This window comes from Acomys russatus, chromosome 13 (genome assembly GCF_903995435.1).
Source record: "Acomys russatus chromosome 13, mAcoRus1.1, whole genome shotgun sequence".
Taxonomy (NCBI): Eukaryota; Metazoa; Chordata; class Mammalia; order Rodentia; family Muridae; genus Acomys; species Acomys russatus.
The window spans coordinates 64365155-64387039 of NC_067149.1; the positions used below are offsets into that span (position 1 = coordinate 64365155).

The window sequence follows — 21885 nt, forward strand, 5'->3', positions numbered from 1 at the left end:
GTAGGTGGCTGTGTCCCCAGGCTAGCTCAACAGCAAAGCTGAGCTCTTTTGGTTGCTGCTCAGTACTGAGGAGTAGCTGAGTCACTATCCATTCTGGGGACATGCTAACAGATTATTGGCTTCACCTCCCTATGGAAGATGTCCAAATGCCTATTCCTCTTAGCATGCCTTTGGGATGTCTTTTAGAGAATTTCAAATCCCTATGCACACATTAAGGGCTGCTAATCTTACATTCCTCTGCAACCAAACTTAGACAGATCCAAAACTAAACCATTTTAATTATTGCCAACAATCAGGTAAAATGGAAGGAAGTTCCCCATGTTAAAACTTTTCTTTGCTCTCCCAAAATTTTCAAGTTTGTCAACATTGTCTCTTTCATTACTCTCAAGCTTTTTCTCTTTGCTCTCATAAGAGTTTCAAATGTCCACCTAGAGGGAATTATCACCCTAACCTATTAACTTTGTCTTCTGCTCACATATATGTTGTAGTATCCTGCTAGACTTCCTACATCTAGGACATTGACAAAACAGCTACCCTCAAGTGCTCCAGTCCAATCTCACAGATCATGACAGTTGGACTTGTATTGTTCCTTCTACCTGGACCTGCATTGCCCTTCCTAGCCACAGATGTTCTTAGATCCTGGACAGCAAATGCAAAAGCTTTTTCTTCCATAACCTGGCCAACATTTCAGCCTTTTAATCTCCTGTTGCCACCCTACTGTCAGCAGGAAGTAATTAAGATGATTACTTTCCCCTTTTATCCATTTACAAAAGGCTGAAATGGTGTGCTCCAGGCCAGGGACAAACAGTTCCAATTTCTCCCAGCACTCTTTAGTCCCTATCTGCTGCAGAACATGGCTGACATACCCCACACTTTACCCTAAACCTTCAGGGAAAGGGTTTCTTTTCTCTTCACCATATAATACGGATATTTTGTTGCTACTGTTCTCTCTCTCTCTCTCTCTCTCTCTCTCTCTCTCTCTCTCTCTCTCTCTTCCCCCCTTACCTACATTTATATTTAAACTTACCTTACATTTAAAAAAAATCCAACATCCTAATTTTTTTAATTATAAAAAAAGGGAGGAATGTTGGTATTCTGCTTCAGTCTGCCTACCTATGATGTCATGTCATTGCCTACCTGTCATGGGAGCATGGCCCAACCCAGGGCTATAAAAAAGGACAAACCCTTCTGGTGGCTCTCTCTACTCTCCCTCTCTTACCCTTACTTTCCCTCTTACTATTCCCCTCTCTGTCTCTGTCTGTTTCTCTCTCTCTCTCTCTCTCTCTCTCTCTCTCTCTCTTTCTTTCTTTCTCTCTCTCTCTCCCTCTGTATGTCTCTCTGTCTCTGTCTTTCTCTCTCTTTTTCTGGGGTACCCCTCCCCTTTCCTTCTCTCCCTATGCTCATTTAATAAACTCCTCATCTAATATATCTGCTGCCTTGTACCTTATTATTTTATTGTCTTATATCTTCTCTGAACCATAAAAGTTATATTATTGACTTTTATTACAATGAAATGCTTGCCAAAAAGTGTGAGAGGCCTCTATCTTTACAAAGTACCTTTGAAAGAACTGGCTTTCCCAAATACTTGCTCTTAAGAAAGAGTTTCAGCCGGGCATGGTGGCACACATCTGTAAACCCAGCACCCAAGAGGCAGAGGCAGATGGAGCTCTGTGAGTCTGAGGCAAGCCTGGTCTGTAAAGTAAGTCCAGGACATCCAGGGCTATTACACAGAAAAACTATGTCTTGAAAAGCAAAAAACAAAACAAAAAAGTTTCATAACCACCTTTGAACTGATAAGGAAACTTCTATCAATCTTTGCTACATTATTTTTTAAGCTTTTTATTGATTCTTTGTGATTTTCACATCATGCACCTCAGTCTTACTCAGTTTCCTCTTCCCTCATGTTTGCCCTCATCCCTTGCTACCTTCCTCCCAAATCAAAATACACACACACACACACACACACACACACACACACACACACAAATAAAACAAAGCATAGGAAACATCTCATCATAAAGCTGTAGTGTATGTATCACAGTATGTCCCACAACCTGATTAAATCGGTCAGTGTTCCTAACAAAACGATCAATTGTATGACAATAGTAATGAAAGAAGGGATTTTCAATGACACATTAATGAGAAGTCTAATCTTGGAAGCATTATGTCTATAATAAAACAAAGAGAGTTAGCAACTCCTAAATAGATAAAGACAGATGCAGATGCTTATTTTCAGCTCTAAATACCTCCACTATCAAACCATAACATCAGTAGAATTAACTGATGTTTTATGAATAGGGAAAATTTAAAGCTCTTTGAAGTTAGGTGAGAAATACAGACTTCCCTTGATTGAGTTAAAAAAGAAAATGGTGTTTGAATAGGAAGGCTGTTTTACAGTACAGTGTGAGGGTCACCATGGAAGTCTTTCCTTAGAAGATCTTAAGTTCTACCCCAAAGTCCCGAAAATGCTATCAGTAACTATTTTATCATGAATAACATAATTTTGAGGTCCTTAAAGAAAAGAAAATATCTCCTATAATATCTCTCATGATTCAAAGCAAGTGAGATGTACATTCTCTTCATGGGTTTGCACAGGTCAATAGAAAACTCACTATAGTTTGGTTTTCAGTTCTCTGACATTCTCAACCTCAGGACTTCTGTGCACATCCATGCTTTCCTTCTCCGTGAGCGTCATCTCTGCAAGTTCAGTTTCTGAAGAGCTGATTTCTCCAGGGAGTTGGAGCTTCCTCATAAATCTTAGGATGAAGAATGCTGGGAGATAGCTTGATCCTGTTAGTGCTGCAGGCACCCCAAAGTAAATGCGCCTGTGGAAAAGAATTAGTTGAGCTGGGCATGGTGGTGGTTTATGACTGTAATCCTAGCAACTGGGGAGGCAGAGGCAGGCAGATTTTTGTGAGTTCAAGGCCAGGCTGATCTACAAAGAGATTCCAGGTCAACCAAGGCTTTACAGAGAAACCCTGTCTCAAAAACAAAGAAACAAACAAACAAACAAAAACCAAGAACAAAACAAAACAACAACAAAAATAACTAATCTGTATTAAATCTTAACGTGTTTAGTGAAAGCTAATTTTGTATATTTTTACAGATCCTTTATTCTTTGAAGAAAAACATCTGGTGATTATTTTTCCCATGTACTTTACATAATCTTTTTTGGAGCGTTAATAATTACGTTTGTTAAAATGCCATAAGATGACTTTTACCAGCAAAGTTTAAATGCATTTTTTCATGTTGGTGATACCAAGTTTCCATTGTTGACCTGACTGAATTTAAGACCATACAGAAATACATCTTGGGTGCATCTAGGAGGATGGTTTAGAAAGGTTTAGTTTTAAAATATGGTCCGATGCGTAGTGCTGTCAATTTCAGACAATCTAGAATTATAGGCCACCAGGTTATGTGACTACCTTAAGGGTGGCAGAGGTGAGAGTCACAAGGCTAGATACAGGCCCATAACATGGAGGGAACAGTTCTATTCCTGACAGTCTCATGACAAGATTTTCAGGTTTGGATACATCTTGAACTCACTCCTGCTCCAGGCCAGCTCCAGCAGTTTCACAGTTCAGCTGTCACAATTTTAGACATACAAGGGTTTCAATATCAAAAAAAAATCTATTCGTGGAACACAGCATATCAATATTTTAAAACATATGTCCTTTTTCTTTATAAGGGAAATGTCCAGCAAAGCACCTAGAATGCCTCTTCATGCAAATGAAACATTCCCAGCACCTTGGTCCCAGCCAATGATGTACCCTCACCTTGAAAACCCCTATCCACTCACCAAGGTTTATAGAATCTTTGTTCTCCCTCCAATAAACAGAGCTGTTTCAGTAAAAACTGTCTCCAGAGGTTATTTCTTCAGCACTCGTGCCAACCAAATCCTGTGTCCACCCACCTGTCCCAGCTACGCTTCAGTGTGCAATGTGCCTGGATACCCTTAGTGGAAAAGCAGACCTGGCCTGCATAAAATATGTCCTATTAGTCACTGTCATATATTAGTAGATTTGAGTTGTTCATTTTCATGTATAATTTTTCATGTTTAAGCATGAAAACTGTACAAGCTTCCTGAAATGAATTAGGTAATTTTTCCTTTTGTGTTTTTTTCAGTTACTTGTATTCTGTTATAAGGTATCTATTCTTTGTAAATTTGATAAAATATGCCTTAATGAGTTTGGAAGTAGTGTGTTTGGAAAATAGGTGTTTTTGACATGTGCACATTTCTAAATAACTATGAAAGTCTTCCTTCATGTTCTCAACATATTTATAATAAAGTATTGTGTGATGTACAGTCCTGTCAATATACAATCTAGAATATCCTGGAAAGGATGTTTCAGTGAAGGCCTGTGTGGATTACCTTGACTTGTGAAAATGACCATGGGACATTTTCTGATTACATTAATTGAGGTGAGAAGATCTAGAACACAGTGAGAGGTAACACTCTTCAGATACAAAATTCAGGACTATATAAGAAGAGAAAATATTCATGGCTATTTTTATGGAAGGAATATATAATTACAATATATATGTATATTGTACTTTAGATATATCAGTCTAGAAATATAATTGTCTTTTTTTCTAGATGTATAATAGATTAGGAAATATCTTAGCTTATTTCCTTGTCACTGTTTTGAAAGACCTTGATAATTTGTCTCACAATTCTGAGACACAGTCCACCATTGTGGGGATGTCAAGGCAGTTGAAACTTTAACACACAGAGATACACTGACTGCACTTGAGTCCTTCTACACTGTTACTATGGGCATACCAGGCCAGGAATGGAACCTCAGCTACTTCCAGACATACACATATTGGAACAGGGTAATAACCAGCACTTTCCCCTCCCCTACCCCCCAGAACTGTTCAGTATAATGCTCACCCTGAAACATCAAGTGGGAAAAATTCCTTTTGGCTGAAGAGGTTATAGAAGCAAAAGGAGTCTTTGCTACAATACACTCTGTAACAAACAAAGTTTCTCTGCTGGCTTCATTGGGAATGCAGCCCTAGAGAGCAACAAGGTAACAGTCTTCTTCAGGATCAGACTGTCATAACCCCTGGAGGTGGGGCAGCAGTGATCCCACACAACTTTTTTAGTGTACTGTTAGTGAGGTCCCTGCTTAGCTTGGAAAGTGGTGGAAACCATGTCAATAATAGTGTTTAGAACAAATAATAGCATGAAAACACCCACAACTGGATGTACCCCAATCTCAAATGGTGGGTACCCATGTGTCTTGGTTCTTCAGGGTAATGGCTCCAGGTATTTCTATCTGTGGCAAACTACTCTTGTGACACTCTCAATGTTTTGTTTCTTGTTCCCACAGTCCCTCTTCTGAGTTAAGTTGTGTTCATAAGCAGCCAACTACTAAGTGCAGTGTAGCATCTATAGATTCACAGAGATGAGACTGTTCGTCAAATATAATAAGTTGCCTTCTCAAGATAGGCTTTGGCTACAGCACCCAGAACAGTTTGTTAAGCTGCATGGCCCTGCACAGATTTTGGGTTCTCATCTAGTTAGGCTGCAAGCATGAGAGGGCTGTGAATTTTCCAGGAACTAGATGCCAGAATCCATGCTGCATGAATCTTCTGAGAGTCTGTCTTCCCAACCCCTGCAGAAGGGAAAAGTCCCTTCTCTCTGTCCATAGGTAAAGGATGGTAGGAAATATGAGATTTTGTTCCTATCTGTATTATCCTTGTCCCAAGTCATGAATCTTGTTCTTCTATTTATTTCTTGTGTTCTGCCATGCTAACTCAGCTCAAGATGTAAATTTCCCTTCTGCTCCAGGGCCTCTATGCTGATATCTGCTCCCTTTCTAAAGTATTCTGAAAGGATTTTAGGAAATCCACCCATGATTAAATGTATTAAGCACCGTAGAAATAATGGGAAAATATTAAAACATAAATAAGGAAGTTATACCATCTATGTACTTTCTGAAAAATAAGTGAAATGTGATTTTATCACTCTAGAAAAGTTTAGATGTGAATAAGGGCATTTTATGCTACAAAACTCCATCTCAGATTTATCATTACCTGAAGCTATTTATATCATACATCCTGCACGCCCCAGGCTCACCACATTTCAGAGTTCCCCAATGTAAACATGTTCTGTCTATCAAAGCACCAATGTAAACAGGTGCAGGAATGCCAGCTGCAATGAAGAGAGAAAAAAGAAATAAACCAAACCCCAAACAATCAACAACAACAACAACAAACTTAGCCTATTTATAAGAAGAAAGAAAGGAGAGACAGAGAGAGAGAGAGAGATGTAATTCTACTTGGAATTACATCACTTTCCATATTTAAAAAGAACAACATAACAGTTTATGAACCAAATGCTGTAAACTTACTTTTAAGAATTATAAATTAAAGGAAAGTTTCTAGATCACAACAAATGAAAGCTATATATAAGTTGAGAAGAATATATTCATTGAGTTCATGATCATGACACTCATGCATTTTCTGAAATGTCTTCTATTGGTTTTCTGTACCTCCAACTAACAAAATCCTTTCCACTCCATTTTACTCTTGAATCCACTAAGAGATGAAAGGCATAATTAGAGTCAAGTAAGGTCTTTAAAGTCAAGGGGAAGTGTTTTTCATCTGTGCAGTTACCTCATTCTCAGACTAATTACAAGAAGCCATTTCCAAACATAAGTGCTTGTACACTGACATTCAGCAAAAACTGGGTAGAAAACACCCTATATTAAAGATGCTACAAGGTTATTGGATCTTCCTGGCTGTGGAAATTGGGATAATGCAGATCCAGAGACAAATTATCTTTACCTCTCATACTGATCATTTATTGCCCCATCCCTGTGTCTGAACACATATCCATGTCACTATCACATGAAGCCTTTGAGAGTGTGTTGACTGAAGAGGTCACTAGCCTCCACCCACACAAACACTAAGAATGCCATCAGATAATGTCTGAACGTACAGCAGAAAATTCCCTGCTTTACAGTAGCCAACCTACCTGATGTACCCACAGATATATTTCAGAAGTGCTTTGTTCTTGAGTTCCTTTGTTCTCTAACTATAAATATCACTAAACAGTTCTCCTATTGTGATATGATATTTTGGTGACCTGAATCTGTGTGCCCATGTCATGGTCCCTCATGTTTGATTCCAGATAAGCCCTTATTCCCTTTAAGGCTAGAGTTGTATTTTGGGTTGACAAGATAGTTGCTTTCTTCTTATTATGAAAAATTAATTGGTTTACTAAACACTTAATATTGGTCTTATATGTTGGAAAATTCTTCATACCAAATACTCTTATGCAAAATGTATGTAATCCAATCCCAAGTGACTTCTCTTCGGACTTGATGCACCTGAAAAATACATATATACATATGAACATACATACGCACACAGACATGCATTCCTACATACATACATAAAAGTTCATGACACAAATACAAATCTGCCTTGTCATCCTCCTATGACAGTGAATGATAGCTCATGATTCCAATGCTTAAGCTTTTCATCCTCACTTGAGACTGGCACAGCTCTACCTCTGTTAAGCCCACATAGAGGAAGGAGAGTAAGGACTTCTGAAAGCTGGCCTCTAACCTTCATATCTGAAGCACGCATAAGCCCATTAACAGCGATTGTTGCTAACCTAGATGAATAGTCTCCTGGTTACCATGACAAACACCATGCCATGCCTACTACGATGGACCAAAACCTCTGAAACCACAAACCAGATAAATCTTTACTCTCGTAGGTTGTTTGCCAGCTTTTTCTCATGTTGATAAAAAAGCAAACACAGGTCACATAACAATTCAAGGTACGGTAAATACAGTCCCATAGATAAACAGAGAATGTACCCCTTATGTATGCTATGAAATTAAGAAAATGACTCTGTTATATGGATTTAACAACTTTAGAATTTGTCTGTTCTATTCCACCTAAAAGAATAGATTTGAGATGGTTTTGATAACTACATACAAAGGGAGGCCTATAAAACCGTAAAGATAAAAACTGAAAAATATGCTATACGTTAGGACTATGAAAGACCTTTTAAAATGTGTTCTTTTTCCTGACCAAATATACCCTTAGGCAAGAAAATAATTATATGTAACTGTTTGGATTTCATTTTAGAAACAATTTCATGAAAAATATTTTAAATGGTCATACATTAAAACCTCATCCAGCCACACTTTCTTAGACCCAGTTGAACAGTCAACTTTAGAAAAGAAGAAACTGAGCAAGTGAGCGTGGGATTGAAGTGGGAGCAGATACACAGCAAACATGAGAGCATCTCTCCAGAGCATGTTGGAGGCTCTAACAGGAGGGTTCAGCTGCTCATCTGCCTTCACCTATGACCATTCTCCTCTATGAGGAAAAGTCCTCCTTACCAACCGAGCATGCGGCTTTGGAACCGAGGCATCAGGAGTAGTGAGGAAGAAAGGGGACACCACTGACCAACAGCAGCTGAATCTGCCTGGCATGTGGGGGTGACAGATGTCCAGCCAAATGTCCCTCACTTGCAAGAACTTAAGATGTAAAAACTAGCAATACTTGGTGCCTTTATCTGTCCATGAACCTATGAACTGAAGCAAAGTATAAACTGCGTCTCCATTTGTATGAATGCAAAATGAATACATAAGGACATATGTTTAGCCTCTTCCACTGAATGTGCACGATGAGTAGAAGCAGATGAAGGAAGTTGAGAGGGGAGGGAAGAGTAGGTAGAGAGGGGAGGAGAGGGGAGAAGAAGGGAGGGGGAGGGAAGGGGAGGTGGAAGGGGAGGAGAGGGGAGAAGGGAGAAGGGAGGGGAGGGAAGGGTAGGTGGAGGGGAGGAGAGGGGGGGAGGGGAGAAGGGAGGGAAGGGAAGGGTAGGTGGAGAGGGGAGGAGAGGGGAGGGAAGAGGAGGGGAGGGGAGGAAAGGGTACGTGGAGAGGGGAGGAGAGGGGAGGAGAGGGAGGGGGGGAAGGGTAGGTGGAGAGGGGAGGAGAGGGGAGAAGAAGGGAGGGGAGGGAAGGGTATGTGGAGAGGGGAGGAGAGGGGAGGAGAAGGGAGGGGTGGGAAGGGTAGGTGGAGAGGGGAGAAGAGGGGAGAAGAAGGGAGGGGAGGGAAGGGTAGGTGGAGAGGGGAGGAGAAGGGAGGGGCAGGAAGGGTAGGTGGAGAGGGGAGGAGAGGGGAGAAGAAGGGAGGGGAGGGGAAGGGTACGTGGAGAGGGGAGGAGGAGGGGAGAGGGAGGGAGGGGAGGGAAGGGTAGGGAGGGGAGGAGAGGGAGAAGAAGGGAGGGGAGGGGGAAGGGTAGGTGGAGAGGAGAGGGGGGAGAGGGGAGGAGAAGGGAGGGGTGGGAAGGGTAGGTGGAGAGGGGAGGAGAGGGGAGAAGAAGGGAGGGGAGGGAAGGGTATGTGGAGAGGGGAGGAGAGGGGAGAAGAAGGGAGGGGAGGGAAGGGTACGTGGAGAGGGGAGGAGAGGGGAAGAAGGGAGGGGAGGGAAGGGTATGTGGGAGGGGAGGAGAGGGGAGAAGGGAGGGGAGGGAAGGGTAGGTGGAGAGGGGAGGAGAGGGGAGAAGAAGGGAGGGGAGGGAAGGGTAGTTGGAGAAGAGAGAAGAGGAGGTGAAGGGTGGGGAGGGAAGGGCAGAGTAGGGGAGGAAAGAGAAAAGAAGAGAAAGAGAAGTGTGAGGGGAGAAGAGGAGGGAAGCAAAGGAGGAGAAAAGGAGGAGGAGGAGAAGGGGCCACAAAGGGCATGTGGGCAAGGAAACAAAAGAGCACAGGAAAGGAAAGGAGACTGGAGAACCTTGGTGCAGTGTATGATGATGATCATAGCGATGCAACTTTACTTCTGAATTCCAATGAGAAAAGAAATGTAGAGTTGAACCTTTTCCCATTGACAGTGTGTGTGAGTTTGCTAGATTGAAAAGAACACATAATAATAATAATAATAATAATAATAATAATAATAATAATAATAATAATAATAATAATAATAATAATAAAAACTTTGAAATGCAACTTCCTCCGTTGTGTTAGGGAGATGAATATCTACACTGCTTTCATGTACTCCTGTTAGAGAGGATCTATTAACGCATTCATGTTTTCTGTTAAAGACAAATTGACAGCAGAATGTCAAGGGGGCCTGGTCCCTTTTTACACCAGAAAGTTTCACACTGCCAGTCAGTTAGCTGAGCCATAGGGACTGAGTGCCAGGCAACTAGTGTCGAGCTGCAAAACGAAGTTTGTTCACTTAGGGGCAATTAGGGAGAAAATGGACAAGGACAGGAAGAAAAATTTCAGTGAACTTTAAATTACTGTTAATTTGGCAATGCTTAGCATAAGAGTCTTGATAAAGGTATCTTAAAGCCCTGATGTTCTAGGAATCATGACTCCAAAGCCTTTATTGGGAAAGGTAATAAAATAAATGGCCAAAACATATCTAAATGACATCTGTGGCATGGCTCAATGGGTAAAGTGCTTACTCCAAAAATTCGATGACTGAGTTCAATCCCCAAAACCAGGAACAGATGTAAAAAAAATAAAACGGAGAAGTCCAAATCAGTGACATGCATCTATAATCCAAACATTCTCACAGTGAAGTAGGAAAGAAAACAGAATTTCTTGGGACCTTGAGGCCCAGATAGGCTGAGTACACAGGCAGCACATCAGCAGAAATAACAAGAGAGACCCTGCCTCAACACTGTCTTTTGAACCAGGAGCCCACATCCACATTCACACACACCACACACACACACACACACACACCACACACACACACACACACACACACACACACACAAACAGGCACACAGGCATGCAGGCACCCACGCAGGCACAAATGCCCGCACGCATGCACACACATTTGCACACTATGAAGAAGGAAAAGAAAAAGCTAAATGAAGGGGCTGGGTTACTTATTACCTCAGGGAGAACCATGTACCCAGGAATGGCCTGCTAGAGAGTAGATGAAATAGAGAATTACTGACAGGATTAAAAAGTACTGCCAGCATCTTAGCACAGTCAGGGCCCTTGTTACACAGCCCGAGGACAGCAGATGAGTTTCCTGATGAGCGAATGCAGCTGCAGTTTTGAAACACCTGTCAAAAAACAAACGAAAGCAAGTGTGCTATGAAGGAAGAAAAATACTGGGACCAAACCGTCATAATTTTCTACACAGCTAGTTAGATTAAATGGAGAGTGTTGTGGCCAATGACACTGTTCAGAGGAGAAGAACACTCATACAGTTCAAATGAGGACCCGTGTTGACCACAAACACCATTAAATAATAATACTGACAAAAAAGGAGGTTCCTTGTTTATTTCTATGTTTCTTCTGCTATCTCAGAAATCATAAAATATAAAAAGGTATATTTTAAAATAGTATTATTCTTCTCTAAATACACTGAAACAAATGTGCAAAAATTCATATTCTGAATTCACGCCTTATTTTAATTTTATTTGTTTACTTGGTTATCTTGTATCTATGTGTGCATATATGTGTAGGCATACATCTGCATGAGTGTGTCTATGTGTGGATATGTGTGTGCCATGGCATGCATGCACAAGTCACAGAATAAGTTATGCGAGTTTAGTATTCTGTTTCTACGAAGTGAGTCCCAGAATATAATTCTGGTGTTAAGGCTTAGTGTCAAATACCTTACCCATTGCTCCAACTTTATAACTGCCACATAATCTTTTTAAAAAGCAAAAAAAATATGCATTTTTAACCTACTACTAAGTACTCAAACAAAATAACTTTCAGAATGTTGATGGAATACTTAGTTGCTTACTAATAAACAAAGTCATGCCAACAAATAAAAGTGTTTATTTAAAAAATAAGACCTGGTGGCACTCAGAGGAAGGACAGCAAGTAGCCAAGAGAGACTTGATACCCTATGAGAATATATAGGGGGACATTAATCCCCCTCAGGAACAGTCATAGGGGAGGGGAATAATGGGAAAATGGGGGGGGAGGAATGGGAGGATACAAGGGATGGGATAAACATGAGATTGTAACAAGAATAAATTAATAAAAAAAATGGAAAAAAAATAAAGTCAATTTTTAAAATATATTTCATGGTCTGATTACCCGCCCAACTGTAAGTATTACAACATGTTTAAGGCAAGAAAACTTGCTTGGCTCTTTATCTTGCTAAACTGTCATGGCGAGCGCCGGACAGGTGGAACAGTCAGTAAAGACCTGCACAAGCATGAGGACCTGAGTTCGCATCCCCGGAAACATGGGAAAATGCATGCACAGAGGATGTGCTTGCAACACTGGTGCACTGAAGGTGAGGACAGGTGACTTCCTGGGCTCAGTTGCCAGATGGTCTAACAGAAGCAGCAAACTCCAGGCCATGAGATCCTGTCTCAAAAGTACCAAGTGCGTGGGGCCTGAGAGTCAACAGCTGAGGTTGCCTTATGGCCTCCATATGCAACAGGCACCTGCACACCACTAAATAAATAAATAATACCTATTGTGATACAAAAGGTAAGTGTTCTGTCCACCTCAACTACACAGCAAGCTTGAGGCCAGCCTGGGCTTCATAAGTTCCTACCACAACAAAGGTTCAAGTTCTGTCCAGAGTAATTTACAGTTTCAACTTTAATGTGGATTTACGTGCATGCTTCTGTATTTGTGTGTACACAAACAGGTACATGTGGGTGCCTGAGGAAGACAGAGGAGGGTGTCAGATGGCCTGGAGCTGGCATTGTGAGCTGCCCCATGTGGGGTGCTGGGAACCAAACATGTCCTCTCAAAGAACAGCAAGTGTTCTTTACAGTGGAGCCATCTCTCCATCCTGTCCAGACATTTTAACTCAGATCACTTGAATAATGTTCTCAACTGCCTTGAAGTCACAAAATGATGCTCAGACTCTGACGAGGCTTTACATACTCTCTAGGAATTGTAGCACCCAGTATGAGTATGTGGATTAAATTGATTTGTTCCCAAAAAATATTAAACTATTTTAGGCATGACTATTTTTGCTTCTTAGCAGATGTAGGCTTAGGTCACAAGCACATGTTAGTGCAGCACACAAACAGCAGCCCAAACACTGAAAGGGGTGTTTACCATGTTGATTCCTGTTCCAGCAGACTTCTCCACAGCCTGCAAGGCAGGCTGACATGTACGCTATGCCATTGTCACCACACACTGGATCCCATGTTTTTGTTAAGCAGCTACACCTGGTGTTGCAATCAGCAAGGACCTTATTCTCCACATATGGAGGCTGCTGAACTCTGAAATGATTTAAAATATTGTTATGGGTACTGAAAACCCATTCAAATCTTTATTTTTTTTCTTCATTCACCATGTACACACCACACACACCACACACACACACACACAACAGGAGAGAGAGAGAGAAAGAGAGAGAGGAGAGAGGAGAGAGAGAGAAAGAGAGAGAGAGAGAGAAGAGAGAGAGAGAGAGAGAGAGAGAGAGAGAGAGAGAGGAGGAGAGAGGGGAGAGAAGAGAAGAGAGGAGGAGAAGGCGAGGAGAGGAGAGAGAGAGAGAGAGAGAGAGAGAGAGAGAGAATCTTATTCTACCCCATAATAGAAACAAAATCATCTGAACAGTAACATGTGGTCTTTGTACTGTTTTTGTCACACAAATTATCTATTTCAGTGGTTGCATGACTCCTTTTTTCAATTTCTTTAAAAGTAAACATTAATTGCTACACTATAAGAAACTTATGATGACATTAAAACTAAATTGAAGCTCATAACACATTGACAGCATGATGGAGAGTAATGAAAGAGCTGGCTGGGACAAAATCTGCAGTTGTCTCATAAATATAAGATAGATGTTCATGTAGCTTCCAAACAGAGTGGTTTAACTGACCAGCCACGCTTTGATGAGATGTAGAAATACCCAGCATTACAGGGGAGTGAACGAAGAATCTGCTGAGTTTCTAGCAGCTGGATTCAAATCCTGTCCCTCAAACACAGTGTGTGGAGAGCATGACTGGAGATGGACACAGTGGCATTAATTCTACCCTGGGGTGTTGAAGCCAGTTACAGTAAACTCACTGATTGCTCCGTAATTTCACTATATACATCCTCTAAAGTGAATGGCAAATTTCTAGATGGCATATAATATTTATGTATATTATTATATAAATATAATTACTTATTTTTATTTGAAATCATTTCAATATTACAGTTCTTAAGAATTTTGAAAATTGTTTTACTTTTAATTTCTTTCTTTCATGTATGTGTTTGTGTAAGCACACTTGTGCAACAGCACACACGTGGACGTCAGAAGATAACCTTCCACCTTGCTGGAGGCAGAGTCCCTTGCTGTTCACTGCTGCAAATGCCAGACTAGCAGGCACATGAACGTTCAGGATTTTCCTGCCTGTGCCCCTCAGGTCACAGTAGGAACACTGGGGTCACATGGACCACACCATGTCAAGCTTTCCATGGGTTCTGAGTATCTGAACCCAGGAGCTCCTGCCAGCTCAGCAAGCACTTTACCACTGAGTCCTCTCCCTTTGAAAGGAACCTCCACATGTATGGTTTATTTCACTTTAATTGATTGTTTGATCTTATAACTATGTCCTATACTGTTTTAACAAATTCATGCTAATACAGAATATGATCAGGGAACCTTTAAAATGTGAAATCTAAGACTACAGAGTACATGAGATATAACTATACCAGTGACATATATGTATATATAGATGTGTGTGCGTGTGTGTGTGTGTGTGTGTGTGTGTGTGTGTGTACACAAGATAGGGGACGGAAGAGATGGCTCAGAGGTAGAGTACTGTCTGTTCTTCCCAGCAATCACAAGGTGGCTCACAACCATCTATAATAAGATCTGGTACCCTCTTCTGGCATGCAGGCACGCATGCAGGTAGAACATTGTATGCTTAAAAAATAAATCTTTAAAAAATGAATACATTAATTGACTTATTATGTATTAGATTCAATTATGCTAAATTTGAGCCTATTGTGGAAACATATGAAGGCCTGCTGACCTCATACTCAACTTATAGTGCTGTTTGTGGGAGTATAAAATTCATGGGTAATGTAGGCTACAAAACCTAATTTTTTACACTTTACTACACTTTTTTTTTACACTTTAAAGCTACCATCTGTATGCCTGTGAAGTCATAAACCTAATCAATAGTAGTTCTTGGAACTTGCCTACATTTGTATGAGCTGGTATAGAGTTTATGAGGGGAAAAAACCTACAAGATAACCATGGATCACTTCCATTAAATCATTATTAAATGATCTCTTGGAGAAAATAGGCTAGCAATTGTGAAAATAATTTGCTCTTTATGATTAAACAACATACCTGTCATAAGAGGTAGTTAGGCCTGCAACAGGGAAATTATCACAGGTCAATATAAAGTTGCAGAATGAGAGAAGAAACTGAGAAAAGGATAAGCAGAACGCTATGCATGCAGCTTTCTTGATAGTAATCTTGAACTTCTTCATAATAAAGCCACCAATTAAATATCCAATACATACTGGAGGTAATGTGTAAACACCTGTAAATGCAAGCAAAATTGTATTCAGAAAACGCGTCAGAAAATAAACATGTTATACATTTGCTCATGACATCTTAGGAAACTGTTCATCTTGAGTATACACTGATTATAACCCCTACTCCCTCACATATATATAAAAAGTTTTCAAATGCCCATAACCTCACTTTAAAAAACTGCTTAGCATCTGATTAGTCAATTGCAGTAGGTCATAAACACCTATTGAGTATTTTACACACACACACACACACACACACACACACACACACACACACACATTTCATTTATTTCTTTCTACTCTGTTTATTGGGAATTTGACTTAGCTCCAGGTGATTTTAAAGGTTGTTGCCGAGTCCACGCGTATAGTGCAGAACCATGTTTGTCCATTGTTAATGTTGACCAGCACTCTGCCTCCCTGACCCTCTTTCCCCAGCTAAGATCAAAGGAGAATAAGGAAAGGGAAGAGAAAATCTTGGCCAGGTTGCATTCACACATGTCAGCACCAAGATTGGAAGAAGGTAACCATGCTTTGCAGCTCTACACCTTGACATTTAACTTTACATATCTGAGTGTGAGGACTGGGATTCAGACTTTCAGGAAACTTTATACAACAGGGTTTCTGGCAACAGGTGACTCTCATTTTTCAAGAGTACAATGAACCCAGGAAAATTCCAAAGTTGCTTATAATCCCTGAGTTTAGTGCGCTAACAAGAAGAGCAGACTATGGCTACAGAGACTCCTCAGACCCACCAGGGACTGAACAACTGACTGAGGAGGAAGGAGGCGAGCAAGAATGGAAGCCCAGGGGTAAAATCTGGGAGTGAGACAGAGTCACAGGGAGCTGACTCTGTATCCCACTTTGAATTAGTTTATTCCCACTCTGAAAATTGACCCATATGAGCTTCCCTAAGACTTCCATAACTGCAATGATTTTTATTCAGATTGAAGAGAACAGAGAGGGTAGTTCTGGCTTCTTCCCTTCCTTATAGATTCTTGATTTTGCTGGAGACTGAAATGAAAAAAAATTTAAAGACTATCCTAAGATATACCAATTGTACTGTAGTCACCCTGTCACATTATCTTCATGTTTATCAGGTCCTTGGGGATAGTTTTATCATGCTATTGTCTGAGCAGGAAGTGCTACTATGCAAATGATGGACGTACATACCTATGAGAAAGATGGCCTCTGCGGTCGATTTTCCATATTGCTGCTCCAGGAATTTAGGCATGAAGGTCATTATACTGACAAATACGTTGATCTGTATCACACTTGTAAGAACGAAAAGCATGTAAACTGGGTTGCAGATCAGGCTCTTCATGAACGGCAAGAAATCTGAAACAAGGGAATGTAGAGACCGTCAAGCTAACTTGGCCTTGCGTTTAGTGTCCAGTGCTTTTCCAAAATCTTCTCACAGATCCTGTGCTGTAGCACAAATACATTTGACAAATCATTAGCCCTTGGGGATAAAGTTCTATATCATACTTTAAGTCCCTTTGGGAAATTAGTGACACAACTGGCTACAAAAGAACCAGAACCCGGTTGTGTCAGTCAAGCAAAAGTATAAGAAGATAGAATTGTGTCTTTGGCCATACATTTTCATTTCTTTTTCTCTCCTTTCCCTCTATTAGTATCCTACATTCACTAGAAGTGACTAGTCTGTCCTCTGGAATCTGCAAGGGACATGCTTTGATGAAGTCTGAGTTCAGACACTGATGCTATCACTCCTTTGTGCAAAAAATAGAAAGTGTAGGAAGGCCCCAAGAATCATGTTGTAGTGCAGACAACCTCAGCATCTCACCAAGACTTCATGCAGAACAAGCATAAAAAGCACCTAGTGATACTTTTAAACATCTCAATAGGAAGGTCTTACTGTAAAGAATGCCAATCATTTGGTGTATATCAGGAACCTCACAATTCTTCTCTGTTTAGGAAGCCGAAAGTCACGTTTGTAGCCTGTCTCTAGTGATTGGATTAGATCTTACTGAAGATAATTTGGCTGAAATTCACACTTAACAGTCTTTTTCATTTCATGCCTTCATGGTTTTTGCTTTGATTTCTAATTTTAAAATAATCAGAGCACTTTAATGGAAAAAAAAAGGATTCTAATGCTAAAATCCATGTTTATGAGTGAGATGGTTGCAGTCAGAGCTCCCGAGAGCTTTTGAACTCAATCTTGTTTGTTGACTTCCTGTCCTTCTAAATGAGTCTCCACAGTGCTCAGTTACTTTCTGTATGTCTTCTTCTCTGCTCAGCTCTGTCCTAGTTTTAAAATCAGATTGATCTGGCAGACAACAAAGTCACATAGAGGATTGAGTATTGGCCCTTCAGGAGAATCGATAACATGATCATAATTCTACGAACGTTCAAGTCCCTGCAGGGGCTCCTATTGTGACTGGATCCTCAGCCATGGTCTGTAGTGCTCAGGGAAGATTTGTGACTACTCAGTGTACATAGGTGTGTAGGCTGTGAGTGGTGGAGCAAATAGCAATGTCATCAATGAAGTGCCAGGACACTCTGCTGTCCCACCGTAGCTTCTCACAGAGCCATCTCCACTCTGCATCATAGGTTGGTAATATTCCCACTTGTTTAAAACAGTCTGTTCTAAGGGACCAATTCTCCTGTAAACTATCACACAGCTTCAAAGGTAGATGATTATGTCATCTGTCATGATTTCTCTTGAGATCATCTTGAAAGTCAGTCTTGACTTCAAGCATGCTCACAGCTAAACTAACATTCTTCTTATCAAACCAGCTTTTCTTTACCTTTATGTTTAGCTTGAATTTATGATTATTAATATTTTTAACTTGATTATTATTTCTTGTAAAATAGACATTTGAAACAGATGGGTAAATCTGTTTCTTCACTGAGTGCTCAGATTGACATGAAATTTTCATAAAGTCTAATGTAAGGTAAGTCAGGTTCCCTATCATGTCAGTTGTTTCCAAGTGCTAACTGTGGAAGAAGTTTATCACAGCTGATTAGGGACGATTAGTAACAAGCTACCTTAACTCAGCACAGTGTGACAAGTGCCCACTAACCACAGACCATCTAAACCAAATAGAGCTTAAAGTTTTCCTGTTTGCCTTTAGTGATTCCGTGTTTTTCCTCCTTGGCTCTTTTTCTGTGCTTCTCTTCTCTGCCATTTTTAGTCTCATCCACATTATCCTCTAGTCCTTCCTTGGGGAGTGTTTTGGGAAAAAAGAAGAAGGGGACGCTGGTGAGGATGTTCACTCCTGCACAGATCAGAAAGCCCATCCACCAGGCACCGACCCAGCGTGTGTCAGCGGGAGTTATGGTCAGGTTGTCTGTAAAGAAATGTAGATATTGTATTAGCTTGCATAATTCTTTCCTCTCTTAACTGCAGAAAATTATTAACATCCATAAATTCATCTAGACATAAAATTTGTACATCATTTATTTACTATTCACACATTTGTTCTTGTTTGTGTCTTGAATTTGTTATCTTTTATGTCTTCTTCCCAAATTCTGGGATTACAAACATCTAACACACTACTGGACTAGTTCATACTTACAGAAAATCAATTTGGTGAAGTTAAAATTATAAGAAGAGAAGGTTCTAGAGCACTACATGGAGCAATAGTTGAACTTACATTTTAAAAAAGACATATTTAAGAAAATAGCTTTAACCTGATATATTCCTGTCTCAAAGCATCACAGTGGGTGAGGAAGGGCCAGGAGAAACAGTTCAGGGGCCAAGAGGTAGTAATGCTTTTGTAGAGGTCCTGAGTTCTCTGGAACTCACAACTTCTTATAACTATGATTTCAGGATGACTGACACCCTCTCTGACTTCATCAGGCAACCTCTTCTTCCACACAAATACATAAATAAAAATAATTACACAAAGTACCTGATATCCTATTATTTTTTGTTTTGTGTATTTATTAAAAAACTATTTGGGGGAGGAGGTGGGCTTGGGAACAGGAGGCATGAGGTGGGGAGAAGATGGGAGGAGAGACAGTGTAGGGAGAGAGAACTGGATTGGGGGAGTATCTGTGGGACAAGGTAGAAACTAGGACAATGAAAACTCCCAAGAATCTATGAGGGTGATCCTAGCTAAGGTGCCTATAATGGGGCCGAGGGCAGTATGTGGAGCCTCAGCTGGCATCTCCTATAACCAGACAATACTTCTAATAGAGGACACAAATCAAGCCACAAAACCTTAGACTCACAATGTGTCCTGTTTAAAAGATGTACAGGGGTAAAAGATGGGGCAGAATTTGAGAGAATGGCCAATTAATGACTTGCCCATCTTGACAGCCATGCTAGGAGAGGGTGCGCACCCTTGAAACTACTAATGATATTCTGCTATACTTGCAGACAGGATCCTAGCATAACTGTCATCCGAGAGGCTTCACCCAGCAACGGATGGAAACAGATGCAGAGACCCACAGCCAAACATTAAGTGGAGATAGAAGAATACTGTGGAAGAGGGGGAGGAATGGCCAAGGATACAACAAGAAAACCTACAGAACCAACTAATCTGGGCCCATAAAGTCATAGAGACTGAAGTGCCCAGCAGAGAGCATGCAGGGACTGACCCAGGCCCTCTGCACATATGTAACACATGTGCAGTACAGTATTCGTGTGGGAGCTCCTAATGCAGGGGCAGGGCCTTCTCTGGCTACATTGCCTGCCCTTGGATCCCTTTCTCTTAACTGAGATGCCTTGTCTATCCTCAGCATCCTTACGGAAACTTGATATTCCAAAGCTGGATGAAATACGCGGGGAGGAACTCCCCTCTTCTTAGGAGAAGGTGAGGATGGGTGAATGGGGAGTTTGAAAGGGAGGTGAGAGGGAGTGACTGGAAAGAGAGGAGGGAGAGAAATCTGCCATTGGAATGTAAAGTAAATAAATAATAAAACTAAGGAAAATACCTAATTTTATTTATCAGTATGTGGTGAGACATTTTACAACATTAAATGATTTTTTCTGTCTGTCATGTGGAAACTTTATAAATTGATGTCCATTACATAACTGACATATCTGTTTTGTTATCCACAGTGACTGCCTCACTGAAACTAACCTTTGTAAGTAACATTTTTAAACCAAAGCTGTGCCTGAAATGTGGCTTTTGCCACAGAAGGTGGCATTTTATCCTCACCCCTCTTCCCTTAGGTCTGCCATCTGTAAGTGGTGTTTATCTAACTAACAATCAAAGGAAGCAGTGGAATAGCATTCCTGAACATTCTCCCATACTCTAGGGCCTGGAGTGTATAAATAAATTGCATTGTGTTGTTACCTGCATTCACAGAACCAATGTCTACATAAATACTTGCACAGAAAGATCCCAATAAAAGTGCAATTATTGGGCCGAACATCCTTCCCATTTCTAAAATCCCTGGAAGTAAACAAAGACAAACATTTATATAAGTACACATGAGTTTTCTTGCACAAAAGCCTTGAGATTGAATAATTTATAATCTTAGATTTCCTTTCCTTCTTTTTAAGAGCTTGGTCTATCAAATGCAATAGGCTAGGCAAGAGCTCTACTACTGAGCTACATACTCCACTACCTCAGATATTTTTACATATTCAACACATAAAGAAATTAAATTTGGTATCAATATTACATGTACATGTATATGCTATATGTACATATGTATGTTACATGAATATGCACTGGTTTCTATAACTATTGAGAAAGAAGATGATCCTATTGTTTCAATATTGAAAGTTCCCAGAAGACAATATGTTTCAGAGTTGCTTCTCGGGATGGCACCACTGCAGCTGGTAGAACCTTTCCTAAATAGGGCATGGTGCTTGGTCTTTAGGTCACCTGGAGTAGATTCAAGGCCTCTTCCATGCTTTGCATTGCTTTCCCATCACAGGATGAATAGTTTACTACACTCATCCTTACACCATAATAAGCTGCCTCATGAGAAGCCTCCAAACTACACAGTCCAAAGACACAGACTAAAACCTCTGAAGATATGAGTCAAATGAATCCATCATCTCTGGAATTTATTAAAGGGAAAGAAAGTTGACTGACATGGAAGCCTCATTACTTAAAGCCACATTCCAAATTCTCTTTTCTGCTGAGTTAAAGGCAAGGCTATACTCTCACAGGCAGTCCTATCAAAGCTATGATGTGAGAAAGGTCCTTTGATGTATCCACAACTGTGTTTTCAAGTGTCCCTTTGATGATTATCTTTTATTGTCAACTTGACACAACATAAAATAACCTGTGAGGAGAATCTTAATAAAGTACTGTCTACACTGGGTTTACATATGGAAATACCAGTAGAAGATTTTTTTAATAAGGAAATTGATGGTAGAACACCCAGCCCACTGTGGGCAGCACCATTCCCTAGTCAGGGAGTCCTGAACTGTGGAAGAATGTAAGAAACAGCTGAGCACAACCATGCAAGCAAAGCATATCATGCACTCACTCTCTCTGCTCTT

The 21885-nt window shown here is 40.5% G+C and overlaps 1 pseudogene; it reads right to left on the minus strand.

The window, feature by feature from the left end:
- Window positions 1-2527: 2527 nt before the first annotated feature.
- The window catches only part of LOC127197585 (solute carrier organic anion transporter family member 1A5-like), a 38423-nt pseudogene continuing 19065 nt past the window's right edge, over window positions 2528-21885 (minus strand).